This window comes from Equus przewalskii, chromosome 11 (genome assembly GCF_037783145.1).
Source record: "Equus przewalskii isolate Varuska chromosome 11, EquPr2, whole genome shotgun sequence".
Taxonomy (NCBI): Eukaryota; Metazoa; Chordata; class Mammalia; order Perissodactyla; family Equidae; genus Equus; species Equus przewalskii.
This window is the reverse complement of record NC_091841.1, coordinates 110,790-119,153: the sequence shown is the minus strand read 5'-3', so window position 1 is coordinate 119,153 and position 8,364 is coordinate 110,790.

Below are 8,364 nucleotides of genomic sequence, written 5' to 3'. Positions count from 1 at the left end.
CTGGATTATTAATGAATGGTTTTTGGCTTTTATTCCACCTCTGGAATATTGTGCTCTATCTGTGGAGCACATCTAAACAGGGGAACCAGGTAGAGCTTTGCAGGGATACCATTTCTTTGCTGCCTTAGTCTGTTTAGCTTAGTTGAAATTGTATTTTTTTTTCTTGACAAATTTGCCTATGAAATAAAATACATTGTCTTACTGGCAATTTTCTTTCCAAGGTGTTAGTGGATATGTGTGTTCACATTTTGTCTTTTCTCTTACTTAATACTTCCCCATTCCCTATAAGGAAAAGACTTTAACAAGCATTTAAAAATTCTGAGGATATTAGAAATCACCATGTGATGAACTGATGTATCTTGCTGTTTTTCACATTATAGGACTCCAAACTCTCAGAGTTAGAAGAGAGCCTAGTGGGGAAGTTATCCAGCTTTGCACCCTGCAATCAATACAGGATAAACGCTATACGCTGTTACAGGATGCTGGCTTACCTGGTCAAAGATTAAGCAAAATTAAGGCTTCAGTTAGGCAGGTTTTCAAAATGAGGTGGGGGAGATAAAGAATGAGGATAGATGGAGAGGTTTTAAATATAATTTGATATTTAGGAAGAAAAGCAATGTAGCCACCATGGGGTAGGAGTGGGGGAATTGATTGTCTTGATTTCAAACTACATATGAGGTGAGTGGGCACCAAAATCTTTTCAGTCTTGGGCTTGAAACGTTTTACTGTAGCTCCGAATTGATGTCATGACCACTGTTACCGCACTTTAAAAGGATCTCCGTCTTAGGATTTGGGGTTGTCCAGACCCAGATTTGAACCTCACCTTTACCACATTCTAGTTGTGTTACTTTGGGCAAGTCATGTCCCTTCTCTGAGCTAATCTGAAATGAAGATAAGATCTGTCAACTTAAAAGCAAATTTGCCTGTTATTTTTATCCTCAAAATGAGTTTATTTGGGAACAGCCGAAAGAACTGCAATTCAGGACATGCATGCTACGGGCAAACCAGAGGCAAATCCAGAAAAGCAGGAGGAGAGCTGCTTCTATAGAGAAAAACGGGGAGCAGGGGGGTCTGTTCTAAAGGAAAGGCCATTGGGGAGAGCAGCAGTTCAGGGCGGCAACGGCTTCTCATTGGCTGGGCTGTGGCATTCCTCATTGGCTGAGGTGTGACATTTCTCATTGGCTGGGCTGTGGCATTTCTCATTGGCTGAGGTGTGACATTTCTCATTGGCTGGGCTGTGGCATTTCTCATTGGCTGAGGTGTGACATTTCTCATTGTCTGGGCTGCAGCATTCCTCCTTGGCTGGGCTGCGGCATTCCTCCTTGGCTGGGCTGCCACGTTTCTCATTGGCTGGGCTGTGGCATTCCTCATTGGCTGGGCTGTGGCATTTCTCATTGGCTGGGCTGCGGCATTCCTCATTGGCTGGGCTGTGGCATTTCTCATTGGCTGAGGTGTGATATTTCTCATTGGCTGGGCTGTGGTGTTTCTCATTGGCTGGGCTGCAGCATTCCTCATTGGCTGGGCTGTGGCATTCCTCCTTGGCTGGGCTGCCACGTTTCTCATTGGCTGGGCTGTGGCATTTCTCATTGGCTGGGCTGTGGCATTCCTCATTGGCTGGGCTGTGGCGTTTCTCATTGGCTGGGCTGCAGCATTTCTCATTGGCTGGGCTGTAGCATTCCTCATTGGCTGGGCTGCGGCATTCCTCATTGGCTGGGCTGCAGCATTCCTCATTGGCTGCGCTGCAGCATTTCTCATTGGCTGGGCTGTGGCATTCCTCATTGGCTGGGCTGTGGTGTTCCTCATTGGCTGGGCTGTGGTGTTCCTCATTGGCTGGGCTGCAGCATTCCTCATTGGCTGGGCTGTGGCGTTTCTCATTGGCTGGGCTGTGGCATTTCTCATTGGCTGGGCTGTTGCTGGGTGGGGAGAGAAGTCTTCCTTTAGTAGTAAAGTAGTTTTAGTTCCTGCTCAAGATGCAAGCAACCTAACTGTTAGTGTAATTGAGGATGTGATAGGGTGTGAGAGCTCCCCCTAATGGCCTTCTCGACTCCAGTTTAGTTATGATTTCTTTTACCAAGTTCCACAGATCTAGTCAATGAAGTGACTGACTGCAGAGCTGGAAGGAATGACTACAGATTACAACTGCATGGCACTCTACAAGCATGATGGATTATTGTTATTTATTAGCCTCTGCTTGAATACTTCTAGCATAGTGGAACTCACTATCTAGCCAGAGAAGATGCATTACCCACTGATCACCTAGAAGGAGTGACTCCTATGCTCAGCCTGTTCCAGCCCTCCACTGTGGACAAACTCCCTTTTCAACAGCCCAGGATACCCATAAGCCCCCATAACAGAGGGCGAGCTCAGGACACAAAGAGAGGTGGATGGTGCTGTGAAAGGGAAGCCCTCCGTTGCCTGGCCAAGGTGAGAGTAGTTGGCACCAGTTGTCATCTCCCACAGATGCCACATATTCTTTTGGTTACAGCCCCATCACTCCTGGGAGTCATTCTTCTGAGCAACCAAGACTCTTCCAGGGCACACAACCTTGGTCCCAGCAAGCAGCTCCTTGCAAAAGGCCTGGGCTTGGTGCATTTAAAGTTCTGGTGGCCAGGACTGTCAGCTCTGTGAGCGTGAAGTGAAGCTCATTACAGAATCACACGATAAGTCAGTGGAAAAGAAGAGTCTGTTTGGGAAACTCTGTGAGACTCCTCCGGTACCTGCTCAGGGACACTGTTGTTGAAGTGGAGTTCGCCTGTGCTGGAAGCAGGAGAAGACGTGCTTGTGCTTATCCTGTGGCCCAGACTCCCTGCGGTTATGACGTCAGCCCTCACAAACACTCTCCTGAGCCGCCTGAGGAGGCGGGCTGAAGGGGAACACGGAACAGAATAGTTGGAAAACAGTCACCCAAAAATGAGCTAAGAGTTTAGGTGCTCAGCCTTTGGAGCAGCTTGGTCCCCTGTAAAATGGGGGTGAGGATGCCTTCCTCGTTGGGGGAGGTGCTGCAGATATTAATGTGTGTAGAGAGCAGAGCATGGAGCTGGCACGGAGCAATCCCTCAACAACTGGTTGTCAAGAGCTGGCACGGGTGGATGTTATAGCAGACACTCCACACCCCATGGCCTCTCTTATGCTCAGACTCCAGGACATCTTTCAGTGTTCCCATCAGAGCATCTTTGCTCGTTTCCTAAGACAAACTATAAAATGACATCAATCCTTGAAGTGCACCTAAAATAAACTTTTTCTTTGGGATGGATGGGGAAGGGTGCAGTGAACAATTCAGATTTACACAATACCCTCTTTCCCCTGCAGAGGGTCACAGCCTTTCTCTCTGCCAGAGGTCTGTCACACACATGCATATGCACACACTCACGCAGATTCACATGTCACATGTTGGACAAGGGGCCTGTCCTCATTGCCCTGTGACTCTTCCCAAGTGACCTCCAGGAGGGACAAGAAGGGAACCTAGAATCCTGGAGGCTTACACAGAGAAAGGAGCTGCCACCTGGGAGGAGCCATCAGGCTCAGTTGCTGACCCACGGTGTCACCTCAGGCAATGGCTTCACTACTTTGCACCTTACTTTCTTCGTTTATAAAGAGATACCATTTTTACCTGCTCCCGCATCACTGAACTCTGGAAACAAGCCTACGTTAAACCCCCAATTTTCGCAATAAGATAAAATTAAAAATTCATTTCCTCAGCTGTACTAGCCACATATCAAGTCTCAATTGCCACATTTGGCTAATGGCTTCCATAGTAAACAGCACAAATCGACAACATCTCTGTCACTGGAGAAAGTCCTGTTAGACAACGTAGATCTAGGGCATCCAGCCATTAATGAATAACAGTAAGTTACTAAGTAGACAGATAGACAATAGTCCATAGATAAGTATATATAACTATGTAAGTATGTGATAAGATGAATACATAGCCATATATCTTCCTATGTTGAAACCCTAACCCCCAGTATGTTGGCATTTGGAAGTAGGGCCTTTGGGAGGTCATGAGGGTGGGGCCCTCCTGATGGAATCAGTGCCCCTCTAAGAGGAAAAGGAGACCCCAGAGGGCTCTCTCTGCCTTCTGGACACAGCAAGAAGGTGGCCCCCTCCAAGCTGGGAAGAGAGCCCTCACCAGGAGCTGAACCTGCCAGCACCTTGATGTTGGACTCCCAGCTCAGAACTGTGAGAAATAAACGCCTGCTGTTTAAGGCCCCCGGCGGTGGGATTTTGTTACGGCGGCCCGAGCGGACCAATTCAGATAACATGTGCGGATGAGTTCAGTCCCGCTTCTTCTGCTCCTGTGAACCGCACTGTCCCCCTTGAGCTGGTTCTGAAAGGAGCGTGTCCCTGTGTGAGGACGGCGTGGCGCGCAGGCAGCGCCCTGCAGCCTCGGGAGGGCCGGCGCGGCGCCGGGTCGATTTCTGCCCCGAGGGCCTCGAGAGCTGCGGGCTCTCCTCCTCCCTGCAGGCTTCCGAATTGGATTCCCCCTGGACAATCCTGAACGTGCTGAACAGTGTCAGCCCCGGTGTGAGAGGACTAGAAGGAGGGCTGCGTCCTCGCACCGCCGAGTCCGCGCTGCCACCTAGTGGATCCCAGCCCGAGAGAAGCGGGCGGACTCGGTGCTGGCGACGGAAGCGCACGCAGACCTGCCCCGCAGAGCCTTCCAGCTACTGCTGGGCTGGTGTCGGCGAGAGCAGCTCACACGCCCCGGTCTCAGCTGCCTCGAACAAGCCCAGGCAGGGCGTTATTGTGCGCATTTTCCAGATGAGAAAAAGGGCTCAGAGAAGTTGAGTCTGCTTTATTGAAAGAACGATTAGACGAATAAATAAATGAACAAATGAGTCAATGAATGCAGACGTAAGTTATGACCCTGTTTTCAGAGGGACGGACTGTTCGTACTACATTCAGATGACCTCTGAGATGAGATTAACAGTCCCGAGGGAGGTTGTGGATAGATGGAATGCTAACATTTATTGAGTGCTTGCTTGGGCTAGGCCTTGTTCCCAGCACTTCATATATATTAACTTACTTAAACTTCATAGCAACCTATGAAGTTCCTCATTGTACAGATGAGGAAACTAAAGTACAGAGAGGTTAAGTAATTTTCCCAAAACCACACAGCAGATGTGTGCTGGGATCTGGCCCAGGCAGTGTGGGCCAGAGCCAGCACTCTTAAGCATTATATGCTCTCAGATAAGAGGGGATCGCTAAGAGCTGTCCCTAAATCTTGGTGAACTCAGGACGCATCTCGTGCCCTCTAACCTGTCATCAATAGGCACGTGGCCCAGAAGGGCCCCAGGATGTTACATCTAGATCATCCTTTGTTATGATTTTGTGCAAACTGATGTTTCGGTGGGCCAAACTCTGAGTCAGAGCAAGAGACTGAGGGCTGCGTTTCCCTCTCTGTCCACAGCCATCAGCGTGCTCACCAAGCCCCTGAGGAGTGTCAACTTTGTGCACACCTCTGCTGAGGGTGTTGATGACATAGCCCTTGCCTTCCAGGAGGTCAGAGTGGGGCTAGGGAGGTGGGTGATCATTATCTAGGTGGTGAGTGCCAGGGGAGGGGGTGTGCAGAGCACAGGGAGCTCAGAACAGGGGCGTGTAAGCCAGGCTGGGTGCAGGGCTCAGGGAGCTCAGAAAAGGGGCGTGTAAGCCAGGCTGGGTGCAGAGCACAGGGAAGGCTTCCTGGAGGAGGTTGATATCCAAGCTGTTGGGAGGGGAGCATTTCTCAGCTTTGGTTTCTTTCCAATGGCAGGTGCATCCTCTCTCTGCCCCTTTGCTCACTCAGTTCCCAGGCAGGGAGAAGGACTTAATGTGATTTGCAGCTTGGGGAAGAAGAAACTGGGCACGTGTGACCCCAGCCTGCCCTTCATCCTCTTTAGAGAGAGCCGCCTGCAGGAGCAAGCGTTCTCCGCTGCTCCTCCAGTGTGACCTGGGACAACCTCTGCAGGACTGCCTAATTCCAAGTCCACCGGGCTCTCACACTCAAGCTTCATGCTCCAAACTGGCTTCTATGAGGAATAAGGAATAAGGATTTTCATTCTCTATCTTCCAACCTTGTCTTATTTCTCAATTTACTTGGAGCCTTGGAGGCTGGGATGGGTGGAATTTATTGGGTGCCACCTCAGAGACTTCACGCAATGAAGCTATGTTAGTTAGCAAAGGGTGAAGAAGAGTGTTCCAGAAGAGGGAACAGCAAAAGCAAAGGCCCAGAGGTGATAGAGCCCATGAGATTTTGGGCAAACTGAAAGTAGGTCATATGGCTTGAGAATAAATCTCAAAGCTGGGACCCCAGGGAGGTAAGCTTCAGGAATGGAGAAGGATGCCCACTCAGCCATTCACTTCCCCCTTCTCATGATTTCTGAGCTCCGAAGAGGAATGGGGGCCTTAGCTCCTTCTCAAGGATACAGAAGGGTTAGTGGTTTTCTGTCTGTGCATTAGCATGGCTAGCAACCACTGCCTGCCTGCCTGGGGTCCCTTCCAGAGCAGTCCTCCCTCAGGCACCAGTTGACTCATCAGGTCTGTGACCTTTACTGCTCTGCCTCTCCTCTCCCCCAACTTGTAACTCAAAGCCAGCTGATAAGCCGCTCTCATTCTTCTCTTAGGAAGTGGAACTGGGAAAGAGCTCACTGTGGGCGACCATGTGGACATGGACTCCGATGTGGCTCCTGGGGGTCACTGAGTAGCTGGGTTATGAGGAAGCTGAGTGGAGAATACAGGAGGGTGCAGCCGGTGTGTGGAGCAAGACAAAGCTGGGAGGGCAGCAGCCTGGGCTCCGGGTGGCTTCTGGACCCTGGTGCCAATTGGCATGAGGCCCCTGCAGGGACCTTCAGTGTCTGGGTCTGCAGTCGTTCCCAGTTCCGAGAGGTTCTGGTGCGGCTGCAGTCAAAGGACCCTACCAACCCTCCCCAACACGGAGCCCAGATGAGCCAGCCATATTTCCCCTCCAAGGAGCAGTAGTTGGACTGAGTTTCCCAGCGGCGGCCCCTTACTCCTTTCCTTCTAAAGACCTGGATGCCTCCTTTACTTATTTCTCTTACCTTAGTTTCTATTGCTTGTAACCACAGAACCCCACTGTCAGCCACTCTTGTTATTTAAGTAAGCTAGTTTGAGTGGCCTTCTGTTCCCCCAACCAGAAGAGCCCCTGGAGTAGGTGATTTCCCGGCTTTGTGTCATTGATTCTTTTCCTGATCCCTTCCTCATTGCCTTTCCTCCAGTGATGGCACAGACTCCTCCTTGTGCTGGCGCTCTGGTGTGGGTGGGGTGAAAGGACTGGTGAGGACCAGAGTCCTCTCTGGGGGCACTGCCCATGAGAGGCCAGGCCGTCAGCCTCATCTCACGCGGAGGGTGCCACCTGGGAGGAGGGTGCGTGGCCTTTCTGGAAGAGAATCACCATCTTCCTCAGATTGCCTCCCAGTTGCACCTGCCCCCGGCACCCGTGTGGGCCCACAGACTCCAGGCTTCTCCCTCCCTGCAGCTTGGCCTCCCTCCAGCTCACATCCTGTGGCCACCACCACTCCCTGGAGCGAAGTTCAGCAGGAAAGGCTGTGTCCTAGCGGGACTGTGAAGGAAGAATAATGACTCCCAAATGGGGCTCTTTCAGATCGATCAGCTTATTTGTTGTCCCCCAACCCAACCGTCCTGTGAGAGTAGTGCCTTCATTCACAGATGAGCAAACTGGCTCAGAGAGGCTAGGCAGCTTTCAAAAGGCCACATGTCTGCTGGGGACAGAATCAAGACACTGTTGAAAGGAAAAGGCCAGTGTGCCGTGAGGCACCGACGATGGGGTGCTCACCTCCAATGAGTCAAAAAGTTTTAAATTGTTGACAAGATCTCTCCTCCTTCTCTTCCGAGAAGCCAGGCCCCTGCAGGCCCTGGATTCGACCTGCCTCCGTTGGCCACAGAGTGGGGCGCAGATGACGTGCATAAGGGAGTGGGAGGTTTTTCCAATGCACTTGACATGTCTGTTTCTCTCAGGACCGGCAGCTCTGTGGGGAAGGAGCCCTGATAGAAATAGCTGGTCTTGTGCTCTCTCAGGTTTCACGTTCCATCTGCCTTAAAGCAGTAACCCACAGGCTGTGACCTCTGTCCACGCCCGACCCTATATTCCTGAAAGCAGAAGTGGCTGATCTGATGGGTCAAGGTTCAGGGCATTCCTTGGGCCCCATGTTACCGGGGGAAGACTTACCACATTGTAAAAGTCAACACACACGTGCTCCCCAAGACACATCTGGAGCCTTCGAGGGCAGGCTCGGCCAGGTTCATCTCCACCACCTCTCCCGCGCCATAACTGAGGGCAGTCGAACCATTGCACTGCAGCCCCACTCTGGGTGCCCAAAGCAGCCCTCCCGTTAGCTCGGCTACAAA